Genomic DNA, 17,504 nt, shown 5'->3' on the forward strand with positions numbered 1-17,504 from the left:
TAGTGAGCTTGGTCAGGTATACACCTTGGCCACTGCGCATGACAGAGACATTGAGCCCGGATCATACAAGTGCATGCGCTGATGTCACCCGCCTGATATGGGCAGAAAGAAACTACGTCGCTTTACCTTGGCCATTATACTGTGTAGCCTCGATGACTTGGGGCAAGGGTTTTCCAGCCGTGAAGGCAAGTAAATTACATAGCTACCTGATCTTACAAGCACTCTGTAATGTCACCCATTTAAGAACTTGAGAATAGCCCTTTAAAAGGTATATTCTAAACCAGGAGGCATTAACTTTCCGATCGCAGAGGTAGAGGGGACCAATGGCAGGGACCTCCAGTAATCCCAAGATGTGAGCTCTGGAACTTCAATGAGGTTTTTCAGCCACCTAAAGTGCTCATGCTCAGCCAGCTCCAATTATGGTCTATAGGGCTGGAGAGTACAGCACTCGCCTATATCCGGCAATCCCATAGACACGGATGGGGCAGAGTTTGAGCATGCGCACCTGCGCTCTAATCTGTACGAGCCTGATCTTCGAGGTCGCTGGTGAGATGGGGGGACTCAGTGATCAAACCACTGATTAGCAAGTCACCCCATGTCCTATGGATAACTTGGGGGGAATAAGCCTTTATTATGGGGTTTTCTGTGTATGTTTGTGATCTGGATTTCCTGAATACTGGTGTATAATGTCCTTGTGAATCCCCAGTTATAATTGCCTTGATCCCGATTATTATACATATATTCATACAAAAAGTCTAGAATATTGATCTGTAAAGTCTCTACGACATAGTGACCTGCACCCAGAGCGCTCCATCACTACCACACATGAGCAGGATTTGGTCTCCTGCTTGTCCTATTGCTCATGAAGATCCTCGGCTGCATGGTGTGTACAGACAGGGATGGAGCACTGTGGTGGATCCTAGAGGGGTCTGCACCAGTAAGAGCAGGGGTAGATGCAGGTCACAGCTCCTGATACTGGGCAGGCTCATGGAGGGTCTGATACCGCACGGCATGCAGCCTTCATCACACTCCATACTGCCACACAGGACACATCACACAGCGGAGCAGGCACACACTGTATGACTCCGGCCTATACCATCCATACGTACACAGAGGTGGCCGCTCCAGCACGCCGCCCCCGGGAGGCTCCTGATCCCCGGCGCCCCCTCTAGCCGCACCACCCGGCTCTCCTGCACTTCACTCTTTGACAGGTATAGGGTTTGTTTTTTTTTGTTTTTTTTTCAACAACTTTATAACACAATGACAAAAGAACATAGCCTCAGCAATGGCAGTAGTCACGTGACCACAAACGGCCACCAGAGGCAAAACTGAACTGTTTGTAGGAGTCCAGAATTATGAAGGCGGCCATTTTGTCGACGTCCACTTTTCAGACGTGTGGCACAAATGAATGTTTCTCTAGTAAAGAAAGAGCTGTGTGTAAAACTGGTGTAAGTGGTACCTTGTTACCTGAATATGAGTGCAATTGTTGCTGTTATGGGGTCCTGAAGAGTTTGTAACATCTTCAAGGAGTTTGTATGTCCTTCCTGTGTTTGCACCGGGTTCTTCCAGCTTCTCCGGTTTCCTCCCACACTCCACAGACATACCGATAGGGCAATTAGAGTGTGAGCCCCAATGGGGACAGTGATGATTGATGATGTCTGTGTACCATGTTGTGGAATTAACAGCACTATATAAGTGAGTAAAATAAACTACCCAGAATAACTTTTATATTTATTATTTTTCGCAATTTATTTTTTCTTTACATTCTTTATTGTTCACACGAGGACTAAGGGATTTGAGCCTGCGATTACGTGATCTCATTGTGCAGTACTTTATATTGTACCAAGGTCCTGTGAAGCCTATCCTCAGCCTGAGCAGACAGGAAGGCCTTCATCAGGACCCCCATCTGCCATGGCAACTCCATCAGCACTCTGCAATTCTGTTGCCTGTTGCAGGGGGTGGGGGTTGTTAATAGACTTCGGATTGCAAACCTTCCCCTATTTCATTATATTACAATTTTTACAATTAACAGCAACATCTCACACGTTAAACTGGTTAAATAGTGACACCCATGCTGTATAATGCGAGCTCAGCTCCTGAGGCTGTCCTATACAAGCAGTGAGCCCACCCGGGCCCTCGGGTGCCATTAGCTTTAACACTTGCCCCAGTTCGCTGGGTACTGACCTTGAGCTTGCAGATGCTTTAAAAAATATATACATATAAATTGAGGCCTGTGTGATTTCACTGAAGTTGGGGGGTGCTGGTTATTGTGATTGTACATTATAATGATCATTTTACAGTCACAGTGACTGTTGTTAATGTGATAAAATCAGTATTTCAGACTAGATATAATTATATTATGTATAATGTTTATGAATCATTATGATATTTCAAGGTGCCCCTAAGGGGCACTTTGCACACTATGACAAGTGACGCACATCCGGCGGGCCGCAGGCGATATCGTAGTGTGTAAAGCCTTTTGATACGATACATAATTTGGAAACGACCGATGTTACGACGTTGTTCCTCGTTCCTGCGGCAGCACACATCGCTGTGTGTGAAGCCGCAGGAGCGAGGAACATCTCCTACCTGCGTCCTGCAGCTCACGCCAGCTATGCGGAAGGAAGGAGGTGGGCGGGATGTTTACGTCCCGCTCATCTCCGCCCCTCCGCTTCTATTGGCTGCCTGCCATGTGACGTCGCTATGATGCCGCACGACCCGCCCCATTAATAAGGAGGCGGTTCGCCAGCCAGAGCGACGTCGCAGGGCAGGTGAGTGCATGTGAAGCTGGCGTAGCGATAATGTTCGCTACGGCAGCTATCACAAGATATCGCTGCTGCAACGGGGGAGGGGACTATCGCGCTCGGCATCGCAAGCATCGGCTTGCGATGTCGTAGTGTGCAAAGTGCCCCTAAGGCCGGGTTTCAACAATCAGGATTAGCAGCATTTTGTATGCAGTATATTTCCGCTGTGTCCAAAACGCTGCATTGCACAGTGCAAGCACAGAGGATTAATGATTCAATGTATCCCCCTGTAGGGAAGAAGGAAAAGACACGGTGCTGCGCTTTTTCTGTAGTAAACCTTTAAACTTATGTTGCCAATGTATGTAATAATACACTCGCCTGTAGTGAGCACATAAGGCTCATGAAGAATATATCCTTATTGCTGTGCTGGTGTTCTGGTCTGCTGGCCGATCAATGTGCTGCGAATAATCCCCTCCAGCGGAGATACCACAGATGGAGTCTAGAAAGATGCAACAGATCGCATGCTGCTCTTCCATTATATCCAGCCTTGATAAGGTCTTGATAGATTATTGTAATAAAATTTTACAGTATATGTGTGTGTACAGCGTCGGACTGGCTACCGGAGGAATCTCCAGTAATGCCAGGCCTGGATTCAGTTACCTGCAGTCTCTCCCCTGCAGTCTGGACTGATCTCACAGTTTACAGGACTGCACCGCGAGCGCCGAGTGATTGATTCCCCGGCGATTGCGGTTCAGTTCATGACAGCTGCGGACAGGCCGGGGTGCAATCCGGGGTTCAGGTGAGAGCACTGGAGATCACCCCGGCCTGTCGTTGTCGCTATGTGTGAACCCAGCTTAAGGCTTCCCAAGGACAAAATTTGAATGCCTGAAAAAAGGAATATATGAGAGCCAACACCTTTATCTCTGGTGCTAAGTAGTAATTGAACTTGCAATCTCCTCCCTAGGATGAAAATATAGGATAAAAAGACTTGTTGAGATTTCAAATGTGGACTTCGGTATAGCACTAAGGTATGCATTATTCTTTTTCTTTTTATAAGTTTTTTGACCTGAAGAAGGCTCTATGAATAGAGCGGAAACGCGTTGTTTTAGTTTATACACACAAATGTATTTTTTATTAAAATAATCTATCCAGACCGACCTTATCAAGGCTGTATGTATTGGAAGCGCCGCATGAGATCTATTGCATCTTTCTAAGCACAGTGGAAGGGATTTATAGAAATCTCATGCACACTGTGCTTCTTTTTTCTGCAGCGTGAACTGACATTCAGCGTGGCTTGCCGAGTCTCAGCATGTCAGTTTATGCTGCGGAGATGTCAGTGTTCTCAGAGGGAGAACACAGCGAAAATCTGCAGTGCCCAGAACCCTGATCGTGGGCAGGGACGCTGGGTTCTCTTGTGGTGAATACTCGAGTCTCCGCAGGAGGGAAGTGCGTCCAGAAGGCAGTGTCATCCAGATCGGGTGGACGTACCATAAAAAATGTGGATTGTCCACTTGTGCACATAAGTGATGGATCCAAAGAAACTATCATATATACATTGAAACATACCTACATACAGTAAGTGTTCAAACACAAAAAATGTACGTACATAGTAATACATATGAATGTCAGCAAACAGATATAAAACCCAAAATGATAATTATAGGAAAGTAACGATAGCTTCAAAGGAAATGAAACTCCTGGGTTCTACAAGATGAAATCCCATACACATACTGTACATAAAACAATTTATCTGGATAACGTGCCAATTACAAGTGAAACTTTATTACATGTATACTATATATAGCACATTAGTTCCATTAATAAATTTGTAATAGAAATAAATAATGCAATAATAAAAAAGCTGTGTCTGGTCCATGGCAGTCTTCTTTGATGTTGATCAGTAGAAACTTTCCTGGGACTGAAAGAAAAGAAAAAATCCTGTTATTTTCAGTACATAGGAATTTTTAAGAAGGAGACCACCACATGGAAATATACCTTCACAAAACCTTTTTGAAACTACAGTAATGAACATGGCAATTTTTAAGATGGTTTTCAAGACTTAAAAACGATGTCCACTACTTTTACATTGATGACCTATTCTTAGGATAGGTCATCAATGTCTGATTGTCTGGGGTTCGACACCCGGCATGCCCCGGATCAGCTGTTTTCGGAGCTGACGGCTGGAAATTCTCAGTTTCGGAGCTGCCCTGTCTTCTCTCCTATTGACTTCAATGGGAGACGGATGTGCAGTACCTGACCGCTATCAGAAAACAGGGCAGCTCCAGAACTGAGCATTTCCGGCCACCTGCTGTCGGTACCAGGAACAGCTGATCGGCAGGGTGTCGGATCCCCACCGATCAGACATTGTTGACTTATCCTAAGTATAGGCCATCAATGTTAAAGTGGTGGACAACCTCTTTAATTTGGCATAAGGGACATGTCGTGGTGAGTGGTGTAACCTAATGGATATATTCACACATCAGTGGACACGACTATGTGCAGTCCAGTGTTCTGTTGGACAGCACACTGGCTCCTAAAGTTTCACTGATCCATATACTGTATATATCTATTTTAAAAATGTATCCATGCCTTGATACCCAGATCATGTCCTTTTCTCATCTGCTTCATAGATCAGACTTAATAATTATTTATTTGCAGTTAGGTCCAGAAATATTTGGACAGTGACACAAGTTTTGTTATTTTAGCTGTTTACAAAAACATGTTCAGAAATACAATTATATATATAATATGAGCTGAAAGTGCACACTCCCAGCTGCAATATGAGAGTTTTCACATCCAAATCGGAGAAAGGGTTTAGGAATCATAGCTCTGTAATGCATAGCCTCCTCTTTTTCAAGGGACCAAAAGTAATTGGACAAGGGACTCTAAGGGCTGCAATTAACTCTGAAGGCGTCTCCCTCGTTAACCTGTAATCAATGAAGTAGTTAAAAGGTCTGGGGTTGATTACAGGTGTGTGGTTTTGCATTTGGAAGCTGTTGCTGGGACCAGACAACATGCGGTCTAAGGAACTCTCAATTGAGGTGAAGCAGAACATCCTAAGGCTGAAAAAAAAGAAAAAATCCATCAGAGAGATAGCAGACATGCTTGGAGTAGCAAAATCAACAGTCGGGTACATTCTGAGAAAAAAGGAATTGACTGGTGAGCTTGGGAACTCAAAAAGGCCTGGGTGTCCACGGATGACAACAGTGGTGGATGATCGCCGCATACTTTCTTTGGTGAAGAACCCGTTCACAACATCAATTGAAGTCCAGAACACTCTCAGTGAAGTAGGTGTATCTGTCTCTAAGTCAACAGTAAAGAGAAGACTCCATGAAAGTAAATGCAAAGGGTTCACATCTAGATGCAAACCATTCATCAATTCCAAAAATAGACAGGCCAGAGTTAAATTTGCTGAAAAACACCTCATGAAGCCAGCTCAGTTCTGGAAAAGTATTCTATGGACAGATGAGACAAAGATCAACCTGTACCAGAATGATGGGAAGAAAAAAGTTTGGAGAAGAAAGGGAACGGCACATGATCCAAGGCACACCACATCCTCTGTAAAACATGGTGGAGGCAACGTGATGGCATGGGCATGCATGGCTTTCAATGGCACTGGGTCACTTGTGTTTATTGATGACATAACAGCAAACAAGAGTAGCCGGATGAATTCTGAAGTGTACCGGGATATACTTTCAGCCCAGATTCAGCCAAATGCCGCAAAGTTGATCGGACGGCGCTTCATAGTACAGATGGACAATGACCCCAAGCATACAGCCAAAGCTACCCAGGAGTTCATGAGTGCAAAAAAGTGGAACATTCTGCAATGGCCAAGTCAATCACCAGATCTTAACCCAATTGAGCATGCATTTCACTTGCTCAAATCCAGACTTAAGACGGAAAGACCCACAAACAAGCAAGACCTGAAGGCTGCGGCTGTAAAGGCCTGGCAAAGCATTAAGAAGGAGGAAACCCAGCGTTTGGTGATGTCCATGGGTTCCAGACTTAAGGCAGTGATTGCCTCCAAAGGATTCGCAACAAAATATTGAAAATAAAAATATTTTGTTTGGGTTTGGTTTATTTGTCCAATTACTTTTGACCTCCTAAAATGTGGAGTGTTTGTAAAGAAATGTGTACAATTCCTACAATTTCTATCAGATATTTTTGTTCAAACCTTCAAATTAAACGTTACAATCTGCACTTGAATTCTGTTGTAGAGGTTTCATTTCAAATCCAATGTGGTGGCATGCAGAGCCCAACTCGCGAAAATTGTGTCACTGTCCAAATATTTCTGGACCTAACTGTATATAGCTCCAACATACTCCATACAGACTATATGAGACATTATAGAATAACAAAATTCAGATACCAAGAGGAGTGAGGGCCCTGCTCGTATGCTTATGTCGCGGGCGGGGAGGGGGGCCGTCGCTGCTGCGCTCTCGCTGGCGCTCGGGTCCGGCACTGCTGCAGCCTGCTGCTTGCTGCTCGCTGCTCGGTGGCTCGAGCGGTGGGCCGGATCCGGGGACTCGAGCGGCACTCCTCGCCCGTGACTGAAAGGGGGTAGTTTTTGGGATTGGGAAAATCAGTTTGTGACGCCACCCACGGTTTGTGGTGAGGTTGGGACACCACCGCTGCTCTGGACGGGGATCCCGGGAGCGATGACAGGGAGCAGCCGAGATGTTTCTCTCCCCTCCGTGGGTAGGGGGTTTGGGTGGTCCCGGGGCCCGGTTGGGGTAACTGGATAGTGGATGGCAGGGTTTGGTGAGGTGCAGGGTCGCGGGGGCAGCGCGGTGCCAGATGGCACTGTGGTACTCACTCAGCCAGTAACGTACACGGAGTCTCTGGTAAAACAAACGGCTGGATGGACGGGTTCCACAGACGGCTGCGGTGGTCACTCCCGGTAGGTTGGCGGTGACTACCTTTCCCTGCACCTGTAGTGTGTTTTCGGCCCCGATGGCTTCCCACCAGTAAACCACTCCCCAGCATGGATAGATGCCGAGGGAGCCCCTTTTGCCCGCAGGCTCTGGCCCTGGGAACTGTAGCCTTGGCGGTGACTGTATTTCCCTTCACGGTTGAGCGGTTGCCTTCAATCGGGTCTTTGCTGCTGGGAAACCCCGGAGGTTCCCGTCGCTAACGGATTTGACCGGTTTTACGGCGACTCCAAGCCTGGTCGGTGTCCGTAGGCCCTGCCGAATGGTGCTGGCTTCTCTTCGCTCCCCGGTTCGGTACCGGCGGGCCACCGCCCGTCCCCGGTCCTACGGTTCCGTGTCGATCGGCCCCTCCTGCAGACGGTCACCACCGTCTGCCAACCTTGCTGTATGTGCCCGGGCCACGTACCCGGACACGGTCAGACTGCTCCTCCACTACTACTTTCTACTCCTTCACTTTCACTCTCCCTAACTGAACTGCCGTCCTTTCTTGCCTCCAGGACTGTGAACTCCTCGGTGGGTGGGGCCAACCGCCTGGCTCCACCCCACCTGGTGTGGACATCAGCCCCTGGAGGGAGGCAACAAGGATTTGTGTGTGACTGATGTGCCTAACCGGGGTGTGGGGTGTGTTGTTGCAGTACCTGTGACGTCCTGGCTTGTCCAGGGTGCCACACTTACAGTCTATGACTTGACCATTAAAGTCTATGGGGGTATGTATAAAACCTTTACGGATTCACAGATATGTATGAGTAATTGATGTGTCATTTGAAACAAAATCTGACATCTTTGTGAGTTTGTTTGCTGACATTCGGACGATAAAAAAAAAACATGGACATGTGAATAGCCCCATGGGCAATAATGAGTATGGGTATCATTCAGACATCAGTTTTTAACATTCTGTATGTATGTGTTCTGCCCATGCTTCTCTCACAATTGTATCTGTGTGCAGTCTATTTTCCATGACTGTTTGATAAGTCAAGCTTAAGAAATCGCCAAGTCTCAAAATCCCAAGTCACAAACTTAAAAGGAAGGTATCATCAGAAAATGATTTGATGTTTATATCAAGTTTTTGTGTTAGATGTATTTAAATCATTTTTGGCAATTTGATTTTACAGATCTCAATCTGTAATTAAATGGAACCTGTCACCAGGATTTTCCATTATAAATTGTGTCCACCACCAGTGAGCTGTTATATACAGCATTCTAGCATACTGTATATAAGGGACCAGGCCGTTCTGGATAATGTGAAAAAGAGCTTTTATTATACTCATCTGTGGGGCAATCGGGTCTGATTGCCCTGCAAGTGAGAATATCTTCCTTCCATCGCCATCTTCCTTCCCAGCTCCATGTGGATGACGCTTCCTACATCATTCACTACTTTGCGCTCCTCTGCCCTGCTGAGGGCAGTTCAAAGTATTGTAGTGCACATGTGCAGGCGTTCTCTGACCTTTCCTCGCACCTGCACATTACAGTACTTTGCTTTGCCCTCAGCAGGGAAGAGAGACGTGTGCCTGTCCAGGAGCTCAATGGTGGCCTCTGTGTGGATGACATAGAAGCATCATCCACACTGAGCTGGGAAGGAGGACAGCGATGGAAGGAAAAGAGAAGTCACTGGACTGAGACCAGCGACGACCATCAGATCCGACCGCCCTGCAGGTGACTATGTTTTTTACATTATACACAGCGGCCTGGGCTCTTATACAGTCAGGGCCAGAAATATTTGGACAGTGACACAAGTTTTGTTATTTTAGCTGTTTACAAAAACATGTTCAGAAATACAATTATATATATAATATGGGCTGAAAGTGCACACTCCCAGCTGCAATATGAGAGTTTTCACATCCAAATCGGAGAAAGGGTTTAGGAATCATAGCTCTGTAATGCATAGCCTCCTCTTTTTAAAGGGACCAAAAGTAATTGGACAAGGGACTCTAAGGGCTGCAATTAACTCTGAAGGCATCTCCCTCGTTAACCTGTAATCAATGAAGTAGTTAAAAGGTCTGGGGTTGATTACAGGTGTGTGGTTTTGCATTTGGAAGCTGTTGTGTTGCTGTGACCAGACAACATGCGGTCTAAGGAACTCTCAATTGAGGTGAAGCAGAACATCCTGAGGCTGAAAAAAAAGAAAAAAATCCATCAGAGAGATAGCAGACATGCTTGGAGTAGCAAAATCAACAGTCGGGTACATTCTGAGAAAAAAGGAATTGACTGGTGAGCTTGGGACCTCAAAAAGGCCTGGGCGTCCACGGATGACAACAGTGGTGGATGATCGCCGCATACTTTCTTTGGTGAAGAAGAACCCGTTCACAACATCAATTGAAGTCCAGAACACTCTCAGTGAAGTAGGTGTATCTGTCTCTAAGTCAACAGTAAAGAGAAGACTCCATGAAAGTAAATACAAAGGGTTCACATCTAGATGCAAACCATTCATCAATTCCAAAAATAGACAGGCCAGAGTTAAATTTGCTGAAAAACACCTCATGAAGCCAGCTCAGTTCTGGAAAAGTATTCTATGGACAGATGAGACAAAGATCAACCTGTACCAGAATGATGGGAAGAAAAAAGTTTGGAGAAGAAAGGGAACGGCACATGATCCAAGGCACACCACATCCTCTGTAAAACATGGTGGAGGCAACGTGATGGCATGGGCATGCATGGCTTTCAATGGCACTGGGTCACTTGTGTTTATTGATGACATAACAGCAGACAAGAGTAGCCGGATGAATTCTGAAGTGTACCGGGATATACTTTCAGCCCAGATTCAGCCAAATGCCGCAAAGTTGATCGGACGGCGCTTCATAGTACAGATGGACAATGACCCCAAGCATACAGCCAAAGCTACCCAGGAGTTCATGAGTGCAAAAAAGTGGAACATTCTGCAATGGCCAAGTCAATCACCAGATCTTAACCCAATTGAGCATGCATTTCACTTGCTCAAATCCAGACTTAAGACGGAAAGACCCACAAACAAGCAAGACCTGAAGGCTGCGGCTGTAAAGGCCTGGCAAAGCATTAAGAAGGAGGAAACCCAGCGTTTGGTGATGTCCATGGGTTCCAGACTTAAGGCAGTGATTGCCTCCAAAGGATTCGCAACAAAATATTGAAAATAAAAATATTTTGTTTGGGTTTGGTTTATTTGTCCAATTACTTTTGACCTCCTAAAATGTGGAGTGTTTGTAAAGAAATGTGTACAATTCCTACAATTTCTATCAGATATTTTTGTTCAAACCTTCAAATTAAACGTTACAATCTGCACTTGAATTCTGTTGTAGAGGTTTCATGTCAAATCCAATGTGGTGGCATGCAGAGCCCAACTCGCGAAAATTGTGTCACTGTCCAAATATTTCTGGACCTAACTGTATATAGCATTCTAGAATACTGTATATAATTGCTCACTGGTGGTAGCCGCACCTTATAGGAGGCAAATCCCGGTGACAGGTTCCCTTTAAGATCAAAAATAGAAATCTTACAATTTTCACTCTGGCCACTGACACTTTTTAGACTTTAATTTCCTGTTATTTCAGGAAACTACAAATGTACATAGTCACTATAGTCAGAACCGACCATATGTTTTGTATTGAAGTGTTTAATAAGCCTGTGCAAAGGTCGCTGTGAAGGGAGGGGGAGCAGGGGCAGCTGTGACATCATCTATATTGATTGTTACGTAGCTTAAAAATACACAAGTTCAACCTTTCTCCATCAGTTATGCATTTTCTATTGCCATTGGTGGATCCTTTATTAACTGTGTATGGAGCTGGTATCTGCCAATGTAGTTCTGCCTCTGCTAATAAGGAATCTTGTTCTAACCTGTTCCTAAAAGGACTGGAAGTACAAGTCTAAAAAATTACTAGTGGCTAGTGTGGAAAATGTAAAATTACTATTTTTTTTTTTTTTTTTAATCACGGTCATAATATGAAAAAATAAACATTGAAAAAGTATTTTTAAAAATATATGCAACAAAAAAAAAAATCTGATTTAAACAAAAAGTCATCTGATTATACCTTCCCTTTAAAACAAACCATACTTTAGGCAAAACACTGTCAAGGTAGCTCACTCACTTTTTCAGATGCTAGTCTTAATTCTTTTCTACTGAGAGAAGTGGAAGAAGCCAGTTGAGGCTAGTCGGTATTTGATTGTAAAGGATGCTTTACACGCTGCGATATCGCTAGCGATAGCTAGCAATGTCGTGCGCGATAGCACCCGCCCACATCGCTGTTTCGCACAATATCACTACGGCAGCGTCACACGCACATACCTGCTTAGCGACGTCGCTGGAGACACCGAACAATCTCTCCTTTAAGGGGGCGGATCGTTCGGCGTAACAGCAGCGTCACTAAGCGGCCGCCCAATAGCAGAGGAAGGGCGGAGATGAGCTGGCAGAATATCCCGCCCACCTTCTTCATTCCTCAATGTCGGTGGACGCAGGTAAGGAGATGTTCGTCGTTCCTGCGGTGTCACACATAGCGATGTGTGATGCCGCAGGAATGACGAACAACCAGCGGCATGCACCACCAACGATATTATGAAAAGGAGCGACGTGTCAACGATCAACGATTTTTGACGTTTTTGCGATCGTTGATCGTCACTCCTTTTAGTCACACACAACGATATCGCTAACGGCGTCGGATGTGCGTCACGAACACCGTGACCCCAACGATATATCGTTAGCGATATTGTTGTGTGTAAAGTACCCTTAAGTATTCAAGTCAAGGAATTATCAACCCAGATAGGAAATATATTGTTAGTTCCAGAAATATTTGGACAGTGACCGAATCTTCGTGATTTGCTCTCTGCATACCGCTAGTTTCTATTTAACATTAAACAACTGAGATGCAATTGAAGTGAGGAAATTTACAGGTTGACCAAAATGTCCTGTGAAATGTTCAGGAAATCAATTTTTCTACAAATCCTCCTCATTTCAGGGGCTCAAAAGTAATTTAACAACGTAACCTTACCATAAATATAATGTCCATTTTCAATACTTTGTAGAGAATCCTTTACAGGCAATGACTGGCTGAAGTCTGGAAGCCATGGACGTCACCAAACGCTGGGTTTCCTTCTTTGTGATGCTTTGCCGGTCTTTACTTCAGCTGACTTTAGTTGTTGCTTTTTTTCTGCCTTAAGTTTTGTCTTAGGCATTTAAAATGCAGCTTGATGGGGTACAGATCTTATGATTGTCTAGATCATTGCAGAATTTTCCACTTCTTTACCTTAAACGCCTGGATTGCTTTCGCAATATGTTTTGGGTCATTGTTCATCTGTACTGTGAAGCGCCGTCTGATCAACTTTGCTGCATTTGGTTGAATCTGAGCAGAGAGTATCACCCTGTACACTCCAGAATTCATCCGGCTGGTTCTGTCTTCAGTCACATCATCAATAAATACAAGTGATCCAGGGTCATGGGAAGCCATGTGCATGCCCGGCCATCACACTGCCTCCACCATGTTTTACAGAGGATGTGCTGTACTTTGGATCATGAGCTGTTCCAAGCCTTCTCCATACTTTCTTTTTCCGATGATTCTGGTACAGGTTGATCTTAGTTTCTTCAATCTAAAGAATGTTTTTCCAGAACTGGGCTGGTTTCTTTTGATATTTTATGGCAAATTGAAATCTGGCCTTTCTATTTTAAGGCAGATTAATGGTTTGCACCTTGTGGTGAACGCTCTGTATTTGCCATCATGAGATCTTCTCTTTATGGTAGACTTAAATACTGAAACACCTACTTCCTGCAGATTGTTCTTCACTTGGGTAGACGTTGTGAGGATTTTTTCTTCAAAATGGAAAGGATTCTGTGATCATCCACCACTGTTGTCTTCTGTGGACTTCCAGGCCTTTTCGAGTTCCCAAGCTTACAAGTGTTTTTTTTTTCTTGCAGAAAACTGTTGATTTGGCCACTCATAACATTTCTACAATCTCTCTGATAGATTTATTTATTTTTTTATCAGCCTACTGATGGTCTGTTTCTCTTCCATTGATAGCTGCTTTGACCACATGTAGTGAGTTCACAGCAACAGTTTCCAAATGCAAGTCAAATGCCACATCTGGAATCAGCCCCAGACCTTTTACCTGTTTAATTGATGATGGATTAATGAGGGACTAGTTCATGCAACCCATTAAAGAGCTGTTGCGATAACTGTCCAATGACTTTTGGTCCCTTGAAAAAGAAGCAGCTATATGTTAGAGTTGTAATTCCTACACCGTTACTCCAGTTTGGATGTGAATAACCTAAAATTAAAGTTGAGAGTCTGCAATTTAGACATTGATTACATAGCTGTATCTTGAATATGTTTTGGTAAACAGCTAATATGTCAAAACTTGTGTTCCTGCCAAATATATCTGGACCTAACTGTAGGTGAATCGTGACGACTTGTGCATCTAACTTGGTCATGTTTTGGCAGTTTGCAACCATATAGAGTGACTACAGACTTTTCTTCAGAGTCTTCTTAGACTGGACAACACCTTTAAAAATATTTTCTTTTCCTTGGCTGTATTAAAGCCTGCAACTCATTGTAATATTTAACATTACAGGAACAGATAAGGAGAATTCATGTAGAAAACAGATGTAACATGACGGACAGGCCACATGGATTCTATTGGGGTCCATTTGGCTTCCATCAGGCATCTTTTTTTCCAATAAAAATTAGGGAACCTGCAACAAAGCCTCCTCACAGTGGCGCAGATGCTGGTTTGAACTTCATGTTACCTCTTCAACTGCTCCCATTACTTATCTCTTTATAAAGCCCAACTTACCCACTGAATGTCCTTCTTTGAACCTCCACGTATTTGCGCCTCTAAAAGTCTGTCTTCATCAAGAAAAGAATCTCTACTACTCCGAGGCTTTGAGGAGAAGATAATGTATGAAGGAGCGGTTCTGTCTACATGGATGCCTCGTCTGCTAAAATATGCTTGCAATGCGCTTAAAAACTGCAATGAAAAAATGGAAAATGGTGGTTTGATTAGTATATGCTATGAAATTTCCCAAAAACTTAAAATACCGCTAAATATATCTTTTCATAAATTAGCCATCTATATATATAATTGCCTTATTCTGTCTGTCTGTCTGTCTGTCTGTCTGTCTGTCTGTCATGCTCCGAAATTGTGTCCTTACGGTGACACAAAGCTGATTGGCCGCTGGGCTCGCCATGGCCCCGCCCCCCCACACGGATTGGCCTCTCGCCCCGGCTCTCTGCAGGCCCCGCCCCCCTCACGCAATGCACGCTCTCTGTGGCCCAACTGACACGGAGCCCCGATTCCCAGGTGAGTACACACACACATCAGATCACACTCACTCTCACACTCACTCTCACACACACCTCACACATCACAACATGCTGGGATATCGCTTGCTTCTACACCGGCTCCGTCAGGATCCCAGCAGCGCCACACATAACCTTGCGATGCTGGGATCTTCACGGAAGCCGTGAAAGCTGGTAACCATTATACACATCGGGTAACTAAGGTCCCTTAGTTACCCGATGTGTATCATAGTTACCAGTGTACACCGGCTCACACTCACTCTCATACACACCTCACACACACATCACATCGCATCCACACATCAAGGTCCTGCAGCGGCGGAAAATACAGACACATAACAGCACACACATAACAGCACACACATACACACACAAATCAGATCACACTCACTCACACACACACATCACATCGCATCCACATACTCACAACATCCTGGGATATCGCTTGCTTCTCGGCCTCGATACTGTGCTGTTGTGATCTTCCAGGACCTGCCGGAGGATCACATGGCCAGAAGCATGTGATATCCCCGGATGTTGTGAGTATAAGCGCGTATGTGCGATATCGTCAGTGTCTGTGTGTGTGAGTGTATGCGATCGGGTGTGTGTGAGTGTATGCGATCGGGTGTGTGTGAGTGGATGCGATCGGGTGTGTGTGAGTGGATGCGATCGGGTGTGTGTGAGTGGATGCGATCGGGTGTGTGTGAGTGGATGCGATCGGGTGTGTGTGAGTGGATGCGATCGGGTGTGTGAGTGTCGGCAGAGGAGCACGGCGTGCTGGAGGAGGCTGGGAGCAGAGAGGCTGATCATGGGGAAGGCTGGGAGGAGAGAGGCTGATGCTGGGGGAGGCTGGGAGGGGGAGGCTGGGACGAGGGAGGCTGATGCTGGTGGAGGCTGATGCTTGGGGAGGCTGATGCTGGGGGAGGCTGGAAGGAGAGAGGCTAATGCTGGTGGAGGCTGATGCTTGGGGAGGCTGATGCTGGGGGAGACTGGGAGGGGAAGGCTGATGCTGAGGGAGGCTGGGAGGAAGGAGGCTGGGAGGAGAGAGGCTGACCCTGGGGAAGGCTGGGAACGGGAGGCTGATGCTGAGGGAGGCTGGAAGGAGAGAGGCTGATGCTGGGGGAGGCTGGAAGGAGAGAGGCTGATGCTGGTGGAGGCTGATGGTTGGGGAGGCTGATGCTGGGGGAGACTGGGAGCGGAAGGCTGATGCTGAGGGAGGCTGGGAGAGGGAGGCTGGGAGGAAGGAGGCTGGGAGGAGAGAGGCTGATCCTGGGGAAGGCTGGGAAGGGGAGGCTGATGCTGGGGGAGGCTGGAAGGAGAGAGGCTGGAAGGAGAGAGGCTGATGCTGGTGGAGGCTGATGCATGGGGAGGCTGATGCTGGGGGAGACTGGGAGCAGAAGGCTGATGCTGAGGGAGGCTGGGAGGAAGGAGGCTGGGAGGAGAGAGGCTGATCCTGGGGAAGGCTGGGAAGGGGAGGCTGATGCTGAGGGAAGCTGGAAGGAGAGAGGCTGATGCTGGGGGAGGCTGGAAGGAGAGAGGCTGAGGCTGGGAGGAGAGAGGCTGATGCTGAGGGAGGCTGGGAGGGGAAAGCTGATGCTGGGGAAGGCTGGGAGGACGGAGGCTGGGAGGAGAGAGGCTGATCCTGGGGAAGGCTGGGAGAGGGAGGCTGATGCTGGAGGAGGCTGGAAGGAGAGAGGCTGATGCTGGCGGAGGCTGATGCTGGGGAGGCTGGGAGAGGGAGGCTGGGAGGAGGGAGGCTGGGAGAGGTAGGCTGAGAGAAGAGAGGCTGATGCACACACACACACACACACACGCGCGCGCACTGCACAACACACCATACACACACACACACACTGGGAACCACAAACAACTGCCCTACACAGACACCCACACACACAGACAACGCTGCACACACACAACACCCAACACACAAACACCGCGGCACACACAAATATACGCACATACCGCACAACACACACATTGCACAAAACATACCTCCCCCCAAAACACACCACACACACACAAACCGCGCAACACACACACAACGCTACAGACACACAGCGCTCCACAAACAACGCAACACACGCAACACACATACAACACCGCTCTCACCCCCCGTCACACCCAGACAACACCCAGAACATATACAGCGCCTACACAAACACTTGGTAACTACAGACAACAACATCTCTCTATATATATATATATATATAACAAAAATCATACATGAACTACACAATACGTAAATTCTAGAATACCCGATGCGTAGAATCGGGCCACCTTCTAGTTTATTATATTTGTAGTAAAATGATAAATAAAATAGTTTATTATACTGAATTTTCTTTTTCATACAATTTCTATTTCTTATTATTGCTATTAAGACATTTCTAGCTTTTTTCCTCTTGGATTCTACATGCCTTTTAAAGGGAATCACCATTTTTCTTGCCACCTATTCGGAGTGCAGCATATTGTAGAGACAGAGACCCTGATTTCAGTAATGCATCGCTTACTGGGCTGCCTGCTGTAGTTTTGATAAAAAACAGTGTTTTATCAGCAATGGATTATCACTAGAAGACTAG

The 17,504-nt window shown here is 45.9% G+C and overlaps 1 protein-coding gene across 1 annotated transcript in view; it reads right to left on the minus strand.

The window, feature by feature from the left end:
- The window catches only part of COASY (Coenzyme A synthase), a 32,858-nt gene extending 31,637 nt beyond the window's left edge, over window positions 1–1,221 (minus strand). Inside the window, exon 1 of the mRNA XM_075349995.1 lies at window positions 1,110–1,221. The gene's annotated coding sequence lies outside the window, so the exon portion shown is untranslated. The remainder of the gene's footprint in view (window positions 1–1,109) is intronic.
- Between the last annotated feature and the right edge of the window lie 16,283 nt (window positions 1,222–17,504).

This window comes from Anomaloglossus baeobatrachus, chromosome 5 (genome assembly GCF_048569485.1).
Source record: "Anomaloglossus baeobatrachus isolate aAnoBae1 chromosome 5, aAnoBae1.hap1, whole genome shotgun sequence".
NCBI classification, from domain to species: Eukaryota; Metazoa; Chordata; class Amphibia; order Anura; family Aromobatidae; genus Anomaloglossus; species Anomaloglossus baeobatrachus.